This window comes from Hordeum vulgare, chromosome 1H (assembly GCF_904849725.1).
Source record: "Hordeum vulgare subsp. vulgare chromosome 1H, MorexV3_pseudomolecules_assembly, whole genome shotgun sequence".
Classification (NCBI taxonomy): domain Eukaryota; kingdom Viridiplantae; phylum Streptophyta; class Magnoliopsida; order Poales; family Poaceae; genus Hordeum; species Hordeum vulgare.
This window is the reverse complement of record NC_058518.1, coordinates 424,343,752-424,368,948: the sequence shown is the minus strand read 5'-3', so window position 1 is coordinate 424,368,948 and position 25,197 is coordinate 424,343,752.

The window sequence follows — 25,197 nt, the reverse complement described above, 5'->3', positions numbered from 1 at the left end:
CAACCATGCACATGCCAAAGTTAGGAATGTCGTTGAGCGATCATTTGGAGTGTTGAAGATGAAATTTAGGATTTTGTTGAACATGCCAATATTTGCAGAGGATAAGCAAACTAGAATTATCGTTGCTTGTATGGCTCTTCATAATTTCATTCGTCAGAGCAGAATTGCGGATAGGAAATTTGATGTGTGTGATGCCGACGAAAATTATAACCCAATGCCGGATTCTTCTGCATCTGCATGGCCAGAAGACGAACCTCTTGTTGAAGATGTTAACATGAATGCCTTCCGTGATGAGTTAGCCCATGCTTTGTTTCATGGAATGTAATATTTTTTCAAACTTCGATTGACGACTTGTATGTTTAAGTGAGACATCAAATTTGTACGAACAAATTATTTTTTATCATCTTTTTTATACTTCATTTGTGAGCGAGAGCAGGCTACACAACGATCGGCCACACCAAATCCGACAGTGAATATGGACAAAAGTAACCAAATGATTGAGAAATGACATTTATTGCCAATCTAACCCTCTCATCCAAACACCTTTTGGGTTAGAGTTAGTTTAGGGTTAGTTGAGGGTTAGAATCTAACTCTAACCTCTAACCCGGTTAGTGTATCCAAACAGGGCCATCGTCTTGTTACCACTACGGCCCGTCGCTGTTCCCAGTCCCGGGCAGAGGCAGGCGACAAAAGGTGTCGCGAGCGACAGTGACAATGCAAACACAAACAGGGTCGCACCAGGACCCGTGAGTGACCAAAGGAAAGGGCACCGGCGCGCGCAGGGGAGCCAGCTCCTCCGGTCAAAACAACGGTAGGGGATCACAGGACGCCTGCGCATGCGAGACACGCGCCGCTGCCCGCTGCCGCAGCCGCACCTCCTGCGGCTCGGTTGTCTTGTCCGGCCCGGAAGGCAGCGGGCGGGCGGCCGGCCGGCCGGCGGCGCAAGCAACCGGTCGAGCGCACGGTTTCCAGAGCCCACGGAAGGAATGTAAGGAAAAACGTTTCTTTTCACTTCACCGCCCTGCGGCGCGGCGCGGCGCACGGAAATTCCTTGGATTTCGGCCCACGCTCACGGTTTCCGGCGGGAGAAGGCATGGAATGGAATGGCATCGTCGCAGCGCGCCACTCGCAGGCCACGCCTCCGCTCCGCTGGTGATGCTCGTGTCGTGCCTTGCCGTGGCAACGGCACTCGCATCCTGATCGCATGGCGTGCGCGGCCGCGCGTGCACGGCTGGCTTTGCGTGGCGCCGTGCATGCGCTCCACTACCGTTTGCCACCGCAACCACGGAGGTCGGAGGAGAATAATGCGGGTGCGGGAGATGATTAGCCGGAGGAAGAAACGGTGCGTGCTTAGTCGCTGTGGGGCCTGGTCGACACGGATTAGCACTGCCCTGCCCCTGTGTGTGGTGCATGCAAAGAAGGAAGATGGGTTGATGTTCTCAAAAAAAGAAGAAGAAGATGGGTTGGTTATTAGCAGTGGATGCTGCCGGGATGTATATGCATTGATTAATTAAGCGAGGGGCGGTTGGTCCTAGTATTAGATTCTTGTGTTTTGGAATGGAGGCGTTAGTGGAGAATTCGTAGGCCCGGACACCGCGGTCGTGATTGGATTAGATTACATCATTACAGTAGAGTTGGCCTCATGGTTTTTGTTTCCGGAGGAAATGAACGGTGACAGTGATTACCTGACAGCAGCCGGGGACGCACTGTGATTATAAAACGAGGTTTCCATCAGGGAGAGAAACAAGAATGTGGGGGCGTTCCTCAGTAAATGCACACGCTACGTCGGTGAGATTCCTGTCCGCTGTCCCGGAGATCGCCACGGCCCCCCCTCCTAGACCATACGACGACGACGATGATGATGATGGTGGTGGTGGTGTAGCCATGGACTACGTGTAGCTGCACGCAGCCCACCTTGATGCAATGCGGTCCGACCTGACGTGGATTAATTCCCCCATTTACCGCCCCCGATCCACCTTTCCCCGTCTCATCGGCCCGGTACGACGCGCGGCGCCACGGGCGGTCTGTCGGTCCGGCCGAGGGAGCTCCGGCAATCGGCATGGTACCACTGCTAGCTAGTACGTGGGCGAGTGGTGGTAGTAACTCGAAACTGGCGTCCGCGGTACGCTGCGCAACCAACGGTTGGTGGCAGCCCTAGCCCCACCTGCCGCCACCACTGACCCGGAACGGGATTTATTTCACCGCCGCATCTGCATGCAGAGCCCATCGTCTCCCCCCATCTTCAGTAGGAGTGTGGTACAGATAGGCAGCGCAATTCCATTTCAATTTCATTGCGACAAGCTTCGATCATAGCACCAGGCCATCCCGGTGAGTAACGTTCTGCGGCGAGCTGGGCGTCGGCCGTGTAGCGTGAAACTGTCTTGTCTAGTCGCTGCTGGTAGCTCTTCTTAAAGTGTTTGATAGATAAATAAATAAGAGAAGCTCTGAAAGTGGCCTCGTGGCTGGAGTACGTACGCTGTGAGCCTGTGGCCGTCAGTGAGTGTGAGTGGCGGTAGGTCCTCGCATGATTGTAGGAGCGAGTACGTACGTGCCACGGCCTACCGCACCGGCCGCGGCTTGGCGGTATGCTCTGGCCCGGCTGTTATGTTATGTGCGGATCCACACATGGTTCTAGCTAGCTTCAAGTGCACACCATCCATCCTTGATCTTTCCAGCCAGTTTTGTGGGCGCCGAGCACCTGGTCGGTCTCGTGCATGCACGCTACGACGTACGGAGTACTACACAGCACAAGATCGGGCAAACGGCGACCCCTGACCGACCGGTGACCTGATTTCCTCGGTCGGAGCTTCTCACGACATGCATTCTGGGATTCCGTGGAGCTCACGAGCGTGCCCTTGGCACGTCGACCGACCCTGCAAATCTCATCGCCACGTGCATGCGGTTTGAAGAAACGATCTGACGTGCGACGTACACTTCATGGAAAAAAAATCTGCTGATGGCTGGTCTTGCTGTTTGCGTCTTTCCTTACCCATTCCGTCCCGTTTTCGCCACCAGCAGTGCAGCGGGAGATCCAAACAACGGTGGCGTAGAGAACAGCGGGACCAACATTTCCAGGCCGTGGCTGCTGCTGTGTTGGAATTGCTGGCGTTACATATATGTTTCCGTGTCAGGCTGCGACTCAACGGTAAAATATTCGCTCCTCTCCTTGGCCTGATCCGGTACCAAACATGCCAGCGGCTGAGGAGAAGCTTGCGGAGGAAACGACAAGGGCGGCACGAGGCCGAGCAGCGCCCTAGTACGTTTCTAGGCCATCGCTGGCTCTGGGATGTGCCGGCATCTACGCGGATCTCATGTCACGGAGAAGCCGCCGCCATGCTCATCAAATAAACTACTAAAAACGGCCGTGGCCGACGGGCTGATCAGCCGAGAAAACAGCCGGCAAAATTCAGTAAACCGGGAGTTCTCTGGTGCCATTACCTGCCAGCCGACGATTTTGACATCAGCTCGGTTTTGAAACGAGGGTTTTTATCATGGGATCAATTCGTGGCAGTGGCAGGTTGCAACGTCGAAGTGGCGGGACACTCCTTGTTAAAGTTTGCAGTTCAACGGGAGGGGGCGCATCACAGCTCACGAGGAAGCACAGACCACGAGCCGCCGTAAGCGGGATTGGGAACACTTTGTTTAGTCACCGGATGCGGCGTATTTTTTCTCTCGCAATGGGTCGAGAAGCCAAGTTAATCGGAGGTGGTGGTCAAACAAACATGCGAACCCCCCTATCTCCCTCTGGTATCCTAATGGGAAATGGAATGTAGTGCAGTTCGTGGCCATGTTCTTCCAGCACGCAGTATAATATGCATCGTCGCGCTGTTGGGACGGCCGGCCTTTCAGCCTGCGCCACGTACTGTGCATTATCACATGTATCTGTATGTATGCATGTATGTATGTACTCTATGTATTTAATAAGTACTAATCGAGAGAAATGGAGGTGGCTGAGCACGCAGGATCGACAACGTTGAAGCATTGCACATTGCAGTACAGGAAGACGTGCCAGAGAGAAGCCAGCCGTCGATCATCTGCGGGTTCAAGTGACCTAAATCTCTAGGTCACTTCCTCATAATTAAGTGGTCGCTCCATTCCTCTAGGAATTGCTCACTGTATTCACCATGCATCTCAATGATGATGATGCATCCAGACAAATTATTACAGTTACAAATGTATGATCACAGGTTAACGACATCGCGTAGCAGCTCGCGTTGTGGTGAGGTGTCAACCTCGTCCAAGACCAATTCGGCCACCGTGATTACGTGCCGTTTCCGGAGCCTGTGTCATTGCCATCGCTGTTAGCTAGCTAAGCGTATGATATGAACGTTAGTTGAGACTTGAGAGTCAATCTTTCTCACATGTCTGACTACGTGATATTTCCAAAAGGTTGGACCTGCAGATTCTGTAGGAATAAACAAGACGTGCATATGTGTGTCCGAGTCGGACACTCATGTCATCTATAGTAGTAGTAGGATTAGAATCCCTAAACCGAGTAGTTTAGGTTGATTGTCCTAGCTGCTATATATAGTCACATACCCCCTATAATCGTCCCAGACCAGAGATTGAAAGCAATAAAAGTATCAAGGCTCGATATGAGCCTTTTGGCTAGCTCGGCGTATTGCGTTACGTTGATTGCTTCGTAGCTAGCCTCCATCAAAACCATCTAGCAGTGTGCTTGCTAGCTTTAGCTAGTATTGTACGTGCACGCTGCGTCCTCGTCCACCGACGGCTTGGAAAGTAACCGAGTTTTTTCGTGCGTGTATTGCCGGAAAGTACACGGCAACAACGCCGACGTCGGGTCTGGGCCAACAATTGGTATCAGAGCCTCGACGATCTACGATCTACGATGACGGACAGCGACGCCGAGTCGGTCAAGTCCGGCAGCGGTGGTGCCAAAGGCGAACAAGAACAGCGACAAGGTGAAGAAGGGTGGCAAGTCAGCAACCAGGGGGGGGGGGACGGGCGGCGCCAACGTCGAGGCGCATCGCAACATCCCCATCCAGTACCCGATGCTCACCGACGCCGACTACGGCGTGTGGCCGGTGAAGATGAAGATTATTCTCCGATCCCTTCGAGTGTGGGAGGCCATCACGAACGACGACGTCGACGAGGAGCGCGACGAAGGTGCCATGGCCGCCATAGCCCAGTCTGTGCCGGATTCCGTGCTGATGACATTGGCGGAGTTCGAGACGGCAAGAGAGGCGTGGAACGCACTCAAGGAGATGAGGATCGGAGAAGATCGCGTCACCAAGGCTCGGGCACAAGTGATGAAGCGCCAATTTCACAAGTTGCAGATGGAGGAAACTGAATCGGTGAACGACTACGCCATGCGTCTTACTACTCTAGTGGGAGAGATCTGCGCGCTTGGTTAAAAGCTCGAGGAGACCGAGATCATGGAGAAATTTTTCAGTTCGGTGACTGACAAATTCACGTACATCATCGGCACGCTCGAGCAGCTTTAAGACATCGATGACATGACCATAACGGAGGCGATCGGACGCTTGCAGACATGGGAAGAGAATGCTCGTGGCTGTCGGAAAGGCAAAGAAGGAGGTAGTGACCAACTCATGTACTCGCGCGCAGATTGGGAGGCCCCAAGTAGCAAAGGAAGGCGTGACGGTGGCGAAGGCTCAAGCAACACGAAGGGCGATGGACAAACCGGAAAAGGCAAACCACAAGGTCGAGGTAAGGCGGGCCAATCTAAAGAGCAGAAACCACAGAACTTGGACTTGTCCGAGGTCAAGTGCTATAACTGCAACGAGATGGGTCACTTTGCAAAGAATTGTCCGGAGCTTGACAAGCGGGAGATCAAGGCAAATTTGGCAAAGGAGGAAGACGAAGGTCCAGGTCTTCTGATGGCCGAAGTTTGTGATCTCGCTGAAACAGTGGTTGTGAAACCAAGCCGGAAGGTGCTACTTCATGAGAAGAATGTGACACCTAAGTTATCCGGGGATCACAATGTGTCATGGTATCTCGACACGGGTGCCAGTAACCACATGACGGGATGCAAGGAGAAATTTCTCGAGCTGGAATATGATGTTGAAGGCTCGGTCAAGTTTGGTGATGGTTCAAATGTTGAGATTTGTGGGCAAGGATCTGTCCTCTTCGAGGGTCTCACAGGCGAACATCGCATACTCACCGGAGTGTACTACATCCCACGACTTAGCAACAACATCATCTCTATTGGGAAGCTTGACGAGAATGGATGCAAGGTGGGTATCGAGAAAAGAGTGATGACGATCTTCGACAACCTCCGAAACGTGCTAGCTCGTGTTACTCGCACACGGAATAGGCTCTATATCCTCAACCTTGATCAATCTCAACCGGAGTGTTGGCTTGCCAAGAGTGATGATGATTCGTGGTTATGGTATGCTAGATTTGGACATGTTAACTTCTACGCCTTGAAGAAGATGACAAAGATGGAGATGGTATCCGGGATGCCAGTTATCGACCATGTTGATCGAGTATGTGACGGGTGCTTGGTTGGAAAATAGCACCGTAGGCCGTTCCCTGCTCAGTCTACCTATCGTGCAAGTGATGCACTCGAGCTGCTCCATGGTGATCTATGTGGCCCTATCACCCCGGCAACTCACGCGGGAAAGAAGTATTTCTTCCTTGTGGTAGACGACTACTCGAGATATATGTGGGTCATTCTCCTACGATCTAAAGATGAGGCGTTTGAAGCGTTCAAGAAGCTGAAGGCTGCAACGGAGATGGAACACAAGTTGAAGGTTCGCTCTCTACGGACAGATCGCGGCGGAGAGTTTACGTCGAATGAGTTCAATGACTAATGCGAGAAGATTGACATAAAAAGGTTCCTCACGACACCTTACACGCCACAGCAGAACGGGGTCGTTGAAAGGCGCAATCGAACCATCGTTGACATGGCAAGGAGTTTACTCAAGAGCAAGAACCTGTCGGGGACTTTTTGGGGAGAAGCTGTCTCGACGGCGGTCTATCTTCTCAACCGGGCTCCAACGAAGGCGGTGGTCGGCAAGACTCCGTATGAAGCAATTTACGGACGTAAGCCGAATGTGTCTTATCTACGGACGTTCGGGTGTGTGTCACATGTGAATACGGCGGAGCCGCATCTCTCAAAGCTTGCCGATCGTAGCACCAAGATGGTGTTCATCGGATACGACAGGAGTTCCGGCACCAAGGCATAACGCTTCTACGATCCACAAACCAAGCGTCTACGGATTTCACGCGACGTCGTGTTTGAAGAAAACAAAGCGTGGAATTGGAGCGCAGCAGCCAACGATGCTCCAAACGGTAACATATTCATAGTTGAATTTCCAACTGACGATGATGCAGGAGAGGACGTCCACGTGGTTGGAAGACGCCCAACCAAGGTGACCACCATGGTAGTGATCATCATGGTGCCGACATCGACGATGACGCGCATAGGTCGCAAGGAGATAGCGACAATGACGCGCACGGCACGGGTGGAGATCTCGACGACAACATCGACAACGAGGCGCATAGTGACGACGATGATCAAGATGATGGCCACGGTCACGACGACTACGCCGACGACGCGGATGTTGATGACACGCCGGGGACTCAGCCTTCTCCCTCAAGTGCATCAACATCGACACAGTTTGTGTCACCTCCTTCGCAAGCCATAACGGACTCCTCAGGGCCTCGTCGTTACAAGACCCTCAAGAAAGTCTACAAGTACACAAAGCCAGTTACACTCGATTACTCCGGACCATGTCTGTTCGGAGTTGAGGAGCCGGCGAACTTCGTAGAGGCGAGCAAAAGTCCTAGCTCGACGCACGCCATGGATGAGGAGATGAAGGCAATTGAGAGCAATGGCACGTGGACTTTGGTAACCCGACCTCCAAACCAAAAGACGATAGGTTTGAAGTGGGTTTACAAGTTAAAGAAGGACACGGAGGGTGCCATTGTGAAGTACAAGGCAAGACTCGTTGCAAAGGGCTACGTACAACGTCAAGGAGTTGACTATGATGAGGTGTTTGCACCAGTTGCTCGACTCGAGACAGTAAGAGTGCTCCTAGCTTTGGCAGCACAAGAGGATTGGAAGGTTCATCATATGGATGTTAAATTCGCTTTCCTCAACGGCGATCTCACAGAACAAGTGTACGTAGAACAACCCCTCAGCTACAAGAAGAAAGACGAACAAGCGGAAGTTGACAAGCTCAAGAAGGCACTTTGCGAGCTGAAGCAAGCGCCAAGAGCTTAGAAATCAAAGTTAGATCAAAGTTTGGCCCCGTTCGGGTTCAAAAGATGTCGACACAAGGATCCGAAAAACAGTCTACCAAGCACCGAAGAACATGTGAAGGTTGAAGACACAACCAACGAGTAGTGTTGCCGTCAAGCTACGAATGAGTCGATGGTAGCAAAGTCGGTGAATGGGACGCTACAAGGAACAACGAAAGTAACGTCAAGGATAAAGCCTACGAGTAGTCGCATTTGGGATCCAGGTCGACATTAAAGACCACGTCATGTTTCGGGGGTGAATGAAGGAATAAACAAGACGTGCATATGTGTGTCCGAGTCGGACACTAGTGGCATCTATAGTAGTAGTAGGATTACAATTCCTAAACCGAGTAGTTTAGGTTGATTGTCCTAGCTGCTATATATAGTCACATACCCCGTGTAATCGTTCCAGACCAGAGATTGAAAGCAATAAAAGTATCAAGGCTCGATATGAGCCTTTTGGCCAGCTCGGCGTATTGTGTTACGTTGATTGCTTCGTAGCTAGCCTCCATCAAAACCATCCAGCAGTGTGCTTGCTAGCTTTGGCTGTGCTTGCTAGCTTTGGCTAGTATTGTACGTGCACGCTGCGTCCTCGTCCACCGACGGTTTGAAAAGTAATCGAGCTTTTTCGTGCGTGTATTGCCGGAAAGTACACGGCAACACCGCCGACGTCGGTTCTGGGCCAACAGATTCACACATACGTCGACGACCCAAGAGCAATACTGCTCGTTAAGTGGAAGTAATTCCCTTCACCGCAAGAACACAAATAAGAGGGAATGGAGTTGTTTGCCGACGAGAGGTATCATGCGAGATATAAGTGCATGGTTAATGATGTAGCCAGATATGACACATCGTCAATAGTCAAGTTTATAACCGGCAATCTTGAAAGAAAATAAACTTATTGTCGATAAATACAATATTTGGATCTAAATATGTACTTTGTTGGTATATGACCCATCTCACTTTCTTATATAGTATTTAGGAGCACATGATGTAGCCGGCTATTAACTAGCACTCTGTTTCTCTTATTTCTTCTCATCTTTTTCTTTCAACTAAGTAAAAATACAATATTTAATATTTAAAAGCCTGTTTACATCATCATATTGTACTTTCTCTAAGTAATCGGTTTCAGATCCGGCCGGTTGGTTCAAGCGGTTAGAAAACCTCAAGGAGAATTCTTTTGTGGGATTAGCGTGACTCCTTAGATGGTTGCTTGTTGCATCGATGATTTACTCGGTGTGAATGATTCTCATCAACGACAACTCATTGATGTTAGTTTTTTATTTTATTTTCTGTCTTGCAAAGCCTGTTATAAAAACGATAGTCATATCGTTCTTATATGAATAAAACAATATCGTTCCTATATGAATAAAACAACTTTGTTTAGAAAAGGATACAAGTACCACTCTCCATTAGCTAATTTGTGTTCATAAATAAATACCAACTGCTAGAGAATATTGTCTTTCTTGATGTTTTTGTTATGTTTTTCTCAACCGGGCAAACCCCTTTTCTTTAATTTCTCAATGGAAAGACCATTATATCGGGCAACAACCAACTAAGAAAAAAAGACTAAGAAGACGACAAACAAGAAAGCGGCTGAAACATTAGAACGAAACCCGTTGCGGGTGCTTGGTATGAAGGCACCTACCAAAGTATAGATAACCTATGTCACCATAGGAGAGCACACTCGACCTAGTCGAAAGCTTTGCAGATATCTAGTTTGAATAAGAGTGGCAGAGTTTTACTCTTATGAAGCCTGCGAGCAAGGTTTCTTACGTACATGCTAGTTTGAATAAGAGTGGCAGAGTTTTACTCTTATGAAGCCTGCGAGCAAGGTTTCTTACGTACATGAAGTTGTAATGATGCTCCTCCTCTTCATGAAAGCAGTGTAAGCATTGTATAAAATAGTGTTCATATGATGAAGCAACCTGTTTTAGGAACCTTCACAATGATCTTTGCAATGAAGTGAACGAGCCTAATTGGCCTATAGTCCATGATTTCCTCCGCACCTTCCTTCTTCGGCAACAACACCACATTGGGGGAACTGAGCCACTGAAGATTATCTCCCTGCAAATCCTCAAAAAGCCTAATCACTCTCATCACATCTCATTCTACTATTTGCCAACATTTCTTGAACAAAAGTCTAGCGAACCCATCGAGTCCCGGAGCCTTGTGAGGAAGGATGTCATTGATTGCCGTTTTGACTTCTTCGGAGATGGTAGCTTCCAAGTCTTACAGGTCATGTGTCTCAATGTTGAGCTCACCCCAGTTTAAGTCCAGGGATCGAGGCTCCCCTTTTCCCATCATCGCTCTATAATGATCAAAGATAAGCTCCTCTTTTCACTCGTCCGATAAGATCCAACCTTGGTTGCGTTTGAGTCTATGGCTATGATTTTTTCGGCTTCTCACTTTAATCTTTCGGTGGAAGAATTTTGTGTTTGTGTTACCTTCCTTCAGGTTTGTCATCCTGGCACATTGAAGTTTTCTAGCTCTTTGATGACCGAGAGGGAAATCACCCCTCTTAAGCTTCTTCGTTGGTCCATTTCTACAGCGGATAGAGCTCTATTTTCTTGGACCATGCCAAGGCGGAAGATTGATACGTCTCCGACATATCCATATTTCTTATTGCTAAATGCTATTATATTATCTTTCTTACATACTTTAGCCATTATTTTATATTACTTTTCTAGACTAACATATTAATATTGTGTCTAGTGCTAGCTGACGTTTTCTCCTTGTTTTTTATTTTACTAGAATATCAGTATCTATGGAGGTCCAAACACGACGAAACTTTTTGATGATTTTTTTCTAGATCATAAGAGATACTAGAAGCTTCGGGGGGAGACCAGAATACCCACGATGAGGCCAAAAGCCAGGGGAGCGCCATGGGGGAAGGGCACGCCGGGGTAGCATGTGGACCCCGTGATGTTCCGTTTGCCCTAATCTCTTGCCTATAAATGCACATAAATTCGAAAATCCTTGGAGTGTGACCTGTCGTGGTTTTGTCACGACAGATGTCCTCGTGAAAGGACTTAGGTGTGAGGCCATCACAACTAGGTGACGTCTTGAGAGGGTTGGTCAAAATCGAGAGACGTGAGTTTACCTAGGTTCGGCCCCTTCGATGGAGGTAAAAGCCTATGTCCTACTTGTGTTTGATTGCGGAAGATCTCGATTACAAGGGTGTCAAATAGCTACTCTAGTCTCGAGATCCATTAATCAATCTATCCTTAATGACTTGTATTGTCCAGACTTAACCTATCCCTCTTGGGGTGACATGCCCCTCCTTATATAAGTTGAAGGGGTAGGCTTACATAGAGTCCTACTAGTACTTGGACTAGTTTCTCTTGAATACTAATTCGGGTTTCGCTTCCCTGGGAGGGAATCTTCTCTTTTTGGGCCTTATGTGTGAGCCGCCATCTGCCGGCTTGCACACTCGGCCCTGGGCCTTGTAGTCCAGTTTAACCCGGCGAGCGGGGTGAAACATGAGCTGCCAAAACGTGGGCGGGTCATTCATTTTGGCCGGGTCAAACCATGGGGTATATCCCCAACATTAGCCCCTAGGTTCGCTTGAATTTATTCATGGTAAGCTCCTTAAATAAGAATAATAAATATGTTAAGGGACCGGCTTGCTCCATGGCCGGCTTATTTCAATGAAGTGGCTCCTCGCAAATACAGGTTTCTTCTTCAATGAGTTGTCTTTACAATGATCTTGCACGTGAGTATCCTTTGCAATAAAATATTAGGAAAAATAACCCATCTGCCGTTGAGTGAGCCTCTAATGCTCTAGATTGATGAAAAAATTAGGAATAGGGAAACCATATGATGTTGAGTCGACTTCCATTGCTTCGACTTTGAAAAAAATGTTGGGAATAAAGAAATCCATGTGATGTTGAGCCCACTTTCAATGCTTCAGCTCCACTTAAAACTGGTCGATTGAGGATGTTCTTCGTCTTTCTTTTTTAATCTCCATATTACATGTAGCCCCCAAGTGTCGGGTTGTCTTCCCCGCGGCAGCCCGGGACTTGTAATTGTCTTATACTTGTAAAGTTTCACCTAGTGTAGCCCCCCAAGTGTCAGATTGTTTTGCGTGCAACAAGCTGAGACTTGAACATAGTTTTGAATGTTGTAGATAGCTTTGAGAAATCCGGGTTGTCCATATGAGTCGCCAGTTATAAACTATATTGTTTTTAGATGTTTAGCCCCAGAGGACTGGCTCATCACTATGTGATGGGTCGAGTCCTCAATTTAGACCTCATAATCTGTTAAAGAGTTGAATACTATAGCCCCCAAGTGCGAGGTCACATGCCTGCAGCGACTTGGGACTTTTAGAAAATTTGATGTGAGTAGTGTAACCCCCAAGTGACTGGTCGTTTGCACGGAGCGACTCGGGACTTATATGTACTTTAGAAGTTCTCTTGAACTTGAATTAATCCTTGACCGTGGTTTGTAATGCTACCCGGTAATATATTGTTTGTATCAATATCCTGGAATAATGCCTTTGTACTTGAAATGAAAACCTTGCTCGTGGTTGTGGTGCAACCCAGAAAATATATTTTTGAGAAATCAGTAAATGTTGTAGTTTACTACAGAGCACAAGTTAAGGAAAACCAAGAGTCGGTAAATTAGATGACCTGCCATTATAAGTGATAGGCTAGCTCAGAAATATGTAGCATACGAGCTCAGAAATATGTGACAGACTCGCTCTTCGATAATATTTATTTCTCCTGAGCCGACTTGAAAAATACCAATCATTTAATACTGGTTATGATAAACCATGATCAAAATCTGGCCATTTTGTCTATCAAAGATTTATTTCCTCGTACGAAAGTTTATGTTGTAATCCGGTTTGAAGACCGACATGATATGTATGTATGATTCATGATACAATGATGCAATGTAGCATGATGTATGTATATGATAATAGTATAAAAATGTCGGCTTTCGAGGCTCGACATAAGACCGGCTTTAGAGGCTCGAATCTTGCTTCAGTGAAGCTCACATGATTGCCTTGGTTTATCCTCGCTTTCTATAAGCCGGCTCTCACGTGATTTCAACCATCGTTTTAACTTTAACAAGTTTAGGGTCATAAAGATTAACTTGTTAAGAGTACGGCGGGTCACCTTTTCGGAGTAGCATCAAACAAGCACGCGGGTTTAACCAATATATTGTTGCGTTTTTGCCGGGTTAAGAGGGTGTGAAAGCTAAACTCGATGAGTTGCAAGCCCCCAAGTAACCAATGTATTGTGGCGTTTTTGACGGGTCAAGAGGGCGAGGAAGCTAAACTCGGTGAGTTGGAATTCCCCAAGTGACCAATGATTTGTGGCGTTTCGTTGGGTCAATAGAGTGAGAAAGCTAAACTCGGTGAATTGGAAGCCCCCAATTGACCAATGTATTGTGGCGTTTCACTGGGTTAATAGGGTGAGAAAGCTAAACTCGATGAGTTGGAAGCCCCCAGGTGACCAATGTATTGTGGCGTTTTGCCGGGCAAGAAGCTGAGAAAGCTAAACTCGATGATTTGGAAGCCCCCGAGTGACCAATGATCAAGATTGAACTGGATACCCATGTTTAGACTGTGCATCATGGCGACTAGTCTTCTTTGGCAACCTTACTTTTCGCCAATAAGGTAGGCCCCCTGATGTCTGCTAGAACTACGTCGGTATTTCCCCAAAGAGGAAGGGATGATGCAGTATAGCGACGTTAGGTATTTCCCTCAGTGATGAGACCAAGGTTATCGAACCAGTAGGACAACCTCCTCCCACCACATAAACAGCACGTGCACACAAATAACAAATACTCGCAACCCGACGTGTTAAAGGGGTTGTCAATCCCTTTCGGGTACGACGCCTCAAGATAGGCAAATAACGTGAGGTAAAAGTGGTAGATAGGATAAATAGATCGTGTACAAAATAAATTGCAGCAAGGTATTTTGTATTTTTGGTTTAATAGATCTAAAAATAAAAGCAAAGAAAAATAGATCGCAAAGGCAAATATGATGAAAAGAGACCCGGAGGGCGTAGGTTTCACTAGTGGCTTCTCTCGAGAAAAATAGCAAACGGTGGGAAAAAAATTACTGTTGGGCAATTGATAGAACTTCAAATAATCATGATGATATCGAGGCAATGATCGTTATATAGGCATCGCGTCCAAGATAAGTAGACCGACTCCTGCCTGCATCTACTACTATTACTCCACGCATCGACCGCTATCCAGCATGCATCTAGTGTATTAAGTTCATGGGGAAACAGAGTAATGCAGTAAGAATGATGACATGATGTAGAAAAGATCTATTTATGTAGAAATAGACCCCATCTTGTTTTCCTTAATAGCAACGATACATACGTGTCATTTCCCTTTCTGTCACTCGGATCAAGCACCGTAAGATCGAACCAATCACAAAGCATCTCTTCTCATTGCAAGATAAATAGATCAAGTTGGCCAAACTAAAATCCAAATATCGGAGAAGAAATACGAGGCTATAATCAAACACGCATATAAGCGATCAAAGAAGACTCAAACAACTTTCATGGATAAAAACATAGATCTGATCATAAACTCAAAGTTCATCGGATCCCAACAAACACACTGCAAAAAGACTTACATCATATGGATCTCCAAGAGACCATTGTATTGATAATCAAGAGAGAGAGAGTAAGCCATCTCGCTACTAACTACGAACTCGTAGGTCTACAAAGAACTACTCACGCATCATCGGAGAGGCACCAATGGACATGATAAACCCCTCCATGATGGTGTCTAGATTGGATCTGGTGTTTCTGGACTCTGCGACGTCTGGAATTGATTTCCCCCCTCCTTGGGTTTCTGGAATATTAGGGTATTTATAGAGAAAAGAGGCGGCCTGAGAGGCCAACGAGGAGGGCACAACCCACCGGGGCGCGCTTGGGCCCCCAGGCGCGCCCTGGTGAGTTGTGCTCCCATCGGAGCTCCCGTCACGTGCGTTATTGGCCCACCGGATGTCTTGTGGCCCATAAAAATCCACAAAAAGTTTCACTGCGTTTGGACTCCGTTTGGTATTGATTTCCCGCGATGTAAAAAACATGCAGAAAACAACAACCGTCACTGGTCACTATATCGATAGGTTAGTACCAAAAAATGATATAAAATGACTATAAAATGATTGAAAAACATCCAAGAATGATAATATAACAGCATGGAACAAAAAAATCATAGATATGTTGGAGACGTATCAGCATCCCCAAGCTTAATTCATGCTCGTCCTCGAGTAGGTAAATGGTAAAAACAAAATTTTTGATGTGGAATGCTGCCTAATATTTTCATCACATTTCTTTTCTTTATAACATGGACATTTGGACTTTTATATGGTTCAAAGCAATAGTCTAGTTTTGACATGAATACTTTAATACTCAAGCATACCAACAAGCAACCATGTCTTTCAAAATATCAACACTAAAGCAAGCTATCCCTAGCCCATTATGCTCAATCATTGATCCATTCATGAAACACGCTCGAATATTAGCTACACCCAATCCTCACATACGATCATAGTGCCCCTTAGTTGGTGCTTTATGAGAGAAGATGGAGACTCAAAGTCAAAATAAAAATTGCATAAGTAAAATAAAGGCCCTTCGTAGAGGGAAGTAGGGATTTGTAGAGGTGCCAGAGCTCGAAGAAAAAATTGAGAGATAAAAACATATTGGGAGGCCTACTTTTCCCACCAACGAAAACGACTTAGAGCTCCCAACACTTTCCATGCTAGATACATCATAGGCGGTTCCCAAACAGAAAATAAAGTTTATTCCTTTTTCCACCATTACTTTCACTTTCCATGGCTTGTCCGTATCCACGGGTGCCCTCCATACCAACACTTTCCAAGGAATTTATTATTTGACCACAAAAAGTAAATTCATTTTTTCATTTCGGGACTGGGCATCCCTAATACCTTTGTCGTACTCTCGTGCAATGACAAGTGAATAAACACTCATCGTGAGAATAACACATCTAGCATGGAAAATATTGGCCATCTTTCACCACGTGGCGAGCGGTAGAGCACACAAAATAGAAATTTATTTTGAAAATTAGAGATGTCAGATGCAAATTTGCTTAGAACGGCATGGAAATACCGCATATAGGTAGGTATAGTGGAGTCATATGGCAAAACTGGTTTAAAGGGTTTTGGATGCACAAGTAGTGATCATACTTCGTGCAAAATGAAGGCTAGCAAAAAGATTGAGAAGCGACTAACCAAGAAACAAAAAATCTCCTACCTAAGCATTAAGAATAAGTAACACCGAATAATGCACCGCAAGTAGGATATAAATTTCATTGCATAACTATTGACTTTCGTGTTTGCATAGGAAATCACAAACCTTCACATCAATATTCTTACCAAGCACAATTGCTGATCAACATGACTCACATATCATATCATCATATCTCAAAACCATTACTAAGAATCAAGTTTATTTTGTCCAATGAACTTCATGAAAGTTTTTATTATATCCCCCTTGGATATCTATCACTTTGGGACTACTTTCATATGTTGCTTTTGATAAGCTCAAAGAAAATTTAAGTGAAGAACATGAGCATACTTTGTCTTTCTCTCAAAATAATCTAAGTGAAGCAAGAGAGAATTTCTTAAAAAATTACTAACTCCCAAATAAATCTAAGTGAAGCATGAGAGCATTTCTTGAAAAAATACAAAAGCACACCGTGCTCAAAAAGATATAAGTGAAGTACTAGAGCAAATCCATGGCTCTAAAAATTTAAGTGAAGCATAGGAGCAAGCATAGCATAATTTTTGGCTCTCTCAAAAAGGTGTGTCCAGCAAGGATTCAAGACTTAAAACACATAGCAAAATAAGCAAAGACTCATATAATACAAGACGCACCAAGCAAAACTCATAATATGTGACGAATAAAAATATAGTTTCAAGTAAAATACCGATGGTTGTTAGAAGAAAGAGGGGTTGTTCACAACCTGGCTCTGTTAACAACTTGTAACGCCCAAGATGCGGTCCTATCCTTATTCTGGCATGAGGGCCTCGACAGGGATAGAATCGCATCTCGATGTTTTGCAAGAATGGATATCATTATAAGTACATGTACTGAAAAGATGAGTATAAGGAGTTGGCTTACACTCGCCACAAGCTACATCAGAGTCACATCAGTACAATACATACAATCATCATGAAGAAGAGCAGGGTCCGTCTACGGGCGAAAACAAACGATAAAAGAACGACGTCCATCCTTGCTATCCCAGGATGCCGGCCTCGAACCCATCCTAGATCGAAGAAGAAGAAGAAGAAGAAGAAGAAGAAGAAGAAACTCCAAATGAACAATCAGCGCGCTCACATCAAGCAACTGTTTACCTGCAGTTGCAACTGGTGTTGTAGTAATCTGTGAGCCACAGGGACTCAGCAATCTCATTTCCAAAGGTATCAAGACTAGCAAAGCTTAATGGGTGAGGTATGGTTAAGTGGTGAGGCTGCAACAAGCGAGTAAGCATTTATTTGAGGTGGCTAACTTATGAGTACAAGAATAAAAGAGGGGATGATCTACGCATAATCGGATGTGAACTACTGATGATCAAATGAATGATCCTGAACCCCTATTTACGTCAGACATAACCCCACAGTGTCCTCGATCGAAGAAGGAGCTCACGAAAGATATAGTCACGATTACGCACTCAGTTGACCAGTTTTAATTAAGTTTTCTTCAAGTTTTCTAGAACCAGATGTTAAACAAAGTTTCCACGTTGCCACATAACCGCGAGCACGACTTTCCAAAAGATTTAACCCTGCAGGGGTGCTCCAACTAGTCCATAACAAACTACCACACGCTGCGACAAAATGACCTCGATCAGGGAAACCCGTGATCTCCTCAGGTTCCTATTGGAAAACCTCAACCTCAAGATAACCTAAAGCATCCTCGGAATCCCTCGCACAAGACGCTCGAGAAAGGTAAAACAAGTCCAGCAAGGCCGTCCGTCGTGTCGACGACCCAGATAGGAGCCGCGTATATCGTTCTCAGGACACCACGAATAAGCACAGCGTATGGTGGCCTGATAGACATCACCCGAGTTTCCCCGGGTTGGCCCCGCAAACGGCCCTATTTTGGACCAGAACCACCAGCACTGGCCCTCCCTGTATTATGTTGAATTACTCCTCGGGTTCATGAGGCCCTATGTTTTTCAGTATTAGCAGAATTATTATGTTGGGCAAATATAGTACCAATGTTGGGCCTTGCCAGACGAGCTTTATCCCAAAGCGAGAATCTAGGGGGTCCCCATAACAACCCCAATCATGTTAGGAGCGTTCATTTATGGAACATAACACCTATAGCCGAAACTAAGGCGACAAAGGTGGAGCAAAACACCAGGCTAGAAAGGCTGAGCCCTCCACCTTTTAGCAAGTATATAGGTGCATTAAAATAATTAGCAATAATAGGGTGATATAAAAAGGAACCCATGCAATCACATGGAAGCAATTGCACCTACAACTAGCAACGCTAACTGATACGTCTGCGTCGTATCTACTTTTCCAAACTCTTTTGCCCTTGTTTTGGACTCTAATTTGCATGATTTGAATGGAACTAACCCGGACTAACGCTGTTTCAGCAGAATTGCCATGGTGTTGTTTTTGCGTAGAAATAAAAGTTCTCGGAATGACCTGGAAATTTACGAGGATTTTTTGTGGAATATATAAATAAATACTGGCGGAAGAATCAACCGAAGGAGTGGAGCGAGGAGCCCACAAGCCCACCAGGCGCGGGCCCCCTGTCCGCGCCTAGCACGCTTGTGGGGCCCTCGAAGCTCCGCCGCCTCCAAATCCAGCTCTATTTAGTCCCTTTCGTCCGGAAAAAATCAAGAAGAAGAGTTCATCGCGTTTTACGATACGGAGGCGCCGCCACCTCTTGTTCTTCTTCTGGAGGGCAGATCTGGAATCCGCTCTAGGCTCCGGAGAGGGGAGATCGTCGCCATCGTCATCACCAACCTTCCTTCATCGCCAATTCCATGATGCTCTTCACAGTTCGTGAGTAATCTCATTGTAGGCTTGCTGGATGATGATGGGTTGGATGAGATCTATCATGTGATCGAGTTAGTTTTGATGGGGATTGATCCCTAGTATCCACTATGTTCTGAGATTGATGTTGCTACTATTTGCCATGCTTAATGCTTGTCACTAGGGCCCGAGTGCCATGATTTCAGACCTGAACCTATTATGTTCTCGTTAATATATGTCTGGTCTTGATCCTATCTTGCAAGTTGTAGTCACGTACTATGTGTTATGACCCGGCAACCGCGGAGTGACAATAGCCGGAACCACTCCCAGAGATGACCATAGTATGAGCAGTTCATGTATTCACTAAGTGCTAATGCTTTGTTCCGGTTCTCTATTAAAAGGATAACCTTAATATCCCGTAGTTTCCATTAGGATCCCGCTGCCACGGGAGGGATGGACAATAGATGTCATGCAAGTTCTTTTCCCTAAGCACGTATGACTACATACAGAATACATGCCTACATTACATTGACGATCTGGAACTAGTTGCATATCTCTCCATGTTATAACTGTTGCATGATGAATGTCATCCGGCATAATTATCCATCACCGATCCAATGCCTACGAGTTTTTCCTACTGGTCCTTGCTACTGTTACTCTGCCGCTACCGATCAAAACATTTACTAGACTCGACTCGGCCAAATACGATCACACAGAGGCTCCTATGGTCGTAAGGCTCTGATTACCAACTTGTAACGACCAAGATGCGGTCCTTTCCGATCTGGGGGTCGAGGCCCCGAATAGGAAAGAAGCGCATCTAAGTGTTTTGCAAGCAAGTAAACATAGCACATAATAGAAAATAAAGTAGACAATCTGGGATTCAACTGTCTTCTTGTTAATAATACAGAGTACAACGCAGATACAATCAATGTAGTTCCGGTACGGGCTACAAAAACACGGAAAATGCTATGCTACCCGCTCCAGGCCCACGATCACGACCACGGCTCAGTCCTCTGGATAGTTCACGTAAAGGCGATCTGTCTCCTCGTCGTACTGCCACGCCAGCTGGGCGCCATCGGGATCATCTGCCTCTGGGGTACCTGTACCTGCTGGGAGTTTCGGAGGAATCCGTGAGCCACGGGGACTCAGCAATCTAAGACCTTGGTGCCAGAACTAGTCATGTTATTGGGTAAGGAAGGGGTGAAGTGTTTCAGGTTGTTGCATCCTAAGATTGAACAAGTGGATAGCTTACGCGAAGGAGAAGTGACAGTGTTCTATACTAACGATCGTGATTACTTGATCAGAAAGTGATCCTGAACACCTACCTACGGCATTCGTAACCCCACCGTGTTCCCGATCGAAGAGAGTTCTTCGAAGGGACAGTCACGGTTACTCACACAGTTGGCATATTTTATTAGTTTTTGTTTAAGTTTTCTAATACCGGATGTTAACAAAATATTCCAAGTTGCCACATAACCGCGGGCACGGCTTTCCGAAAGATTAAACCCTGCAGGGGTGCTCCAACTAGTCCATCACAAACGAACACAGGCCGCAAAGTCATCCTCTATCACGAATCTCGTGATCTCGTCGGATTCCTTAGAGGAAAACCTCAACTCTGGGGAAAACCAAAGCCTCACCGGGATTCCTATACGCAAGATATACCGCTAAGGCAAGACAAGGCTAGCAGGACCTCCCGTCGTGTCGACGACCCTGATAAGAGCCGCGTATCTCAGTCTCAGGACACGACAGATGAGCTAGACGTCGGGATGGCTAAACCTCTGGGTGACCAGTGGGGCCCCGGACATCGCTCAGGTGGGACCAACACTCATGGGGAGCACTGGCCCGGGTTGTTGATTAAATTCCTCGGGGTAGCTATTCCCTATGCAGATTATTATGTGATTAGCAGATTAAAACCAAAGTTGGGTCCTGCCGGACAAGCCTTAGCACTACGCGATTTATCAAGGGGGTCCCCATAACAACCCCGAACGTGTTAGGAGCGATCATTATGGAATCAAACACCGGTAACCGGTAACTAAGGCGGCAATAACGGAACAAGACACCCGGCAAAAGGCTAGGCCTCCCGTCATTTACCTAATATATAGATACATTAATTAAATAACAGAAATTAAGATAATGATACCAAGCTCATGGCAACTCATGAGTTATAAACACCTGCAACTAACAATGCTAACATTAGTAGCTCAGCAAGCCTACCTAGCCATGTAAGTTTGCTAGGAAAGAGTAAGGTGTTTAGGCTCATGGCATATGAAGAGGCAATATATTTTCAGAGTTAGGCAGCGAGCAATAACGTGGAATCGAAACTAACATAACAAGTCTAGATATGGGATCAAGGTCATGTCATCTTGCCTGTGATATCCTCAGCTTGGAATGGTTCTGGATCGTCCTGCACGTACTCTCCTGACTCCACGTAATCGGTCTCCGCTCCCGGTGCTACCCAACACAAGAATGACAGCCAATGAACAGAAGCACCACAAAATGCAACAATCACATGATGCATGAGATGAAAGTTGAGCATGCACCACTATTTCTAACACTAGCACAAGCAAGATAAACTACAACGAGTTCCTGGACAGAACTTTGCTCTAAACTATTAGTACATGCATGGAAATGATATGGACAGATGCATCTCGTAAAAACGGTGCAAAACCATATAAAGAACTTTGCAAACGGAGCTACGGATCAACGGGAACCAACGAAACACGATATGAAGCCCTACGTGAAAGATTCATCACCACACACACAATTGGCGCAAATCTGGTGTTTCCAGGTTGCCAAGACATATATTAACCCAACATGAATGAAATGGATCAAGGTAGAACACCCCAACAACAATTAAACACAAACTTTGAACAAAATGTCAAAACTACGCAATCTGCCAATTTCTGCATCTTAGCTGTTTGAGAGCAACATGCAACATAGCTACAGGTCTTCAAACATGACAAATAATGTATGTGGATGTTGCCAACCAAGAACACTACCATCTCCAGCAAGAATCACAGCAAAAGGAATTAAACTCTAGAAGATACAAGGCCACAAACTTTCCCAAAACCATCAGTTCTCAGGGACTTAGTGAAAATTTCTGCACCTGAGTTTCTGTTTCTGTTCTGAAGCCTTTTGACAGCAATCAAAACACAAGCTACTGGACTCCAAATGACTTGAAAATTGACAGGAAGCTGCACAAACATACCAGGTTCAAAGCACTAGCACTGAACTAAGTCCAGTTCTCAACATACTGACCTGCACAACCTTATCTACAGGGGAAGAAAATGTTTTCAGCATTCCAGACTTAGTGAAATTTTCAGAGTTCAAAATTCTGGAATTTTTCCAGCCACATGCCCACTTTGCCTAGGCATAGTTTGCACACACAAGTTCCCAAGAGGTGTTTGACACCACTATGGTATTGAGCACAAACCCCTACAACTAACACACCAAGATCCATGCCTTTGGGCTCCATCTATACCATGGAAACAAAGCCCAAACTTTCAACAAAATGAAAAATGCAAATCCGAAAGGTATACTTTTAAGATGACAATGCATAGGAGGGTTTCATGTGCACAATGACAAAGTGACATGGGGGTTTGAACCCCATGTTTGTGTCATGCACATCAACAACTCCAACACACACAATTCCTCTCAAGCACTAGCATCAAGCTCACACACAAGAAATCTTTATATAACAAAAGAGTATGCACACCTCCCACATATGGGCATGTGATGGTGCCACTCTCACAAGCATCACTAGGATCTTCCTAGTATTCATGTCACCAACAATATGCAAACTACCACAACAATCCACACCCTCACATGCTAACACAATAGCTATCTTGTGCTACTCCTCGCCTCAGGACAAGTGATGAGGGGGAGGCACCCACACCCCACTATAACAAGGCAAGATAATAAAATCTACAAGATCCCTTAGACCACCTTAAACTCCCAAAGATGGGCTCCACAAGAGTAGCTAGTGCATCCTATCTCCTTAAGGCACAACACACACAATGAAAACACCTCACATGCACAACTCCTACCAAGTGTACTCCACACCACTAGATGCAATCCACAAGGCTCACCATGCTAGCAATACCACATCTAATCACTTGCAAGTGTGCAACTCACACACAAAGGGAACTGCTACTAACTACACTAGCATGGAAAAAAAATGACCTTAAATCCAGCTTGCTGCCCACGGAAGAGGTAGAACAAATAAAGGCAGCAAGAAAAGAAGGGGGAAAAAAATAGCTACAGCAAATAACAGGGTCCTGGGATTCGAACCCTGCATCCCCTGGTACAACAATACCACAACCCACCACTACGCTGCTGCTACGGTTGTTAACAAGAGAGGAGGGAATAGCAAGGTAAGTTGACTGCATGCCCTTTGATACGAATAAAATCAAAAACAACCACCAAAAGGCGCCGAGGGGGGGACTCGAACCCACGCCCTCCTACAGGCGCTAGAATAAGCCAGCACTACACTACCATCGGGCTACGGATCGGGAACTGGTTAGAGCAGCAGGTAAAAATAGAAAAACACTCCTCTCGCGAGAAGTATCCCGCCGGCGGTCGGAGCCGAGGACGCTGGCGGCGCCACTCCCGGCCACCACCGGCAGGGGAAACCGTCGGCGGGGCCCGCGGGACTCCCGGGGGATCCATTTTTGCCCTAAGCACGGGAGAAGGAGCACCCTTGGCTGCCTTGAACTGCAGCGGCGTTCCTGCTACGCTGCAGTTCGCCTGGGAGCACGGGACAGAGAGCTTGACGGGCAGCCCTGCCTGCGTCGCTACGCTGCACGGCCGGCGTGGAGCTCGTGCATTCGGCGCTGAGGGACGCGAGGAGAAGACCCGCACCTGCTGGGTGCCCACCTACGCGGGGAGGAAACCCTGTGCAAACTGCAAGCTCTTCTCTGATGATATACGCCTACCGAGACCTAGGTGACACGACCCCAGCTGCCGGCGGCGAGGAGAGTTCCTCTGATCATGGCGCTGCTGCAGAGAGGGGGAGGAAGCCCTCCTCTGCACGGTACCTCCATAACAACCCTACCCCACCCTGCACCACTCGCGACTACTGCACCCCCACACACTGCTATCGGACAGAGAAATGCACACACGCTGGAACGAGCCGGACCGCGGAGGCGGAAGGAAGGAGGACGAGGACGCGGCCTCACCTTGAGGAGAAGAGGGGCGTCGAACGGGGAGGAGGAGCGTCAGAGAGGAAGAAGACGGCCAGACGAAGTCGTCCCGCCGAAGACCGAAGAAGGAGACGGACGCGAATCGCCCGGTTCGTCCCGTTGACGAGGACGAGCTCGACGGGGGGGGCCGCTCCTCGGGGTCCTAGCGCCGGGAATGGGACGCGGGGACTCACCCCGAGCCCCCGGACATGGCGCCCAGTGCCGGAGACGACGGATCGGCGGCTTGACGGGGGAGGCGCTGCACCCTCTCTCTCTGCTTCCTCTCAGAACTTACCAGGGAAGAACGAGGGCACGAGGGAAACTGGCGGCGCTGGGGAGGAAAGGAGAGGGAACCCTAGGGCGGAGGAGGAGGTCTCGGGCTCCTTTTAACGCCTCGGGAGGCGAGCTCGAGCCGCTGGATCGAGAAGAGGGCGATCGGGAGGTTGAGCGCGCGTCGTACAGGAGGTGACGTCGGGAGGAAGAAGGAGCGCTCGCCGGTGGGCTCTATTATCGCCAGGGTGGAGTCTAACTGGGCCAGCACGGGAGAAGGCTCAATGGGCCAGGGAAAGAATAGCTACACAGGAAGTTTAACCAAATATAACAACAGAGGAAGGAATGCTTTCAGGGAAGAAAAAAATATTACCCAAGAAAAATACTGGGATAAAAATTAAAAGGAAAATCCTGCTAGACACAAAAAATAATAGCCCAATAGGGAAAAATAGGAATGCAATATTTGGAGATGTTCGAAATAAATGCAAAACAGTAATTAACCTACTGTTTTGTATTTATTTGCACCACCAAAATCAAAGAATC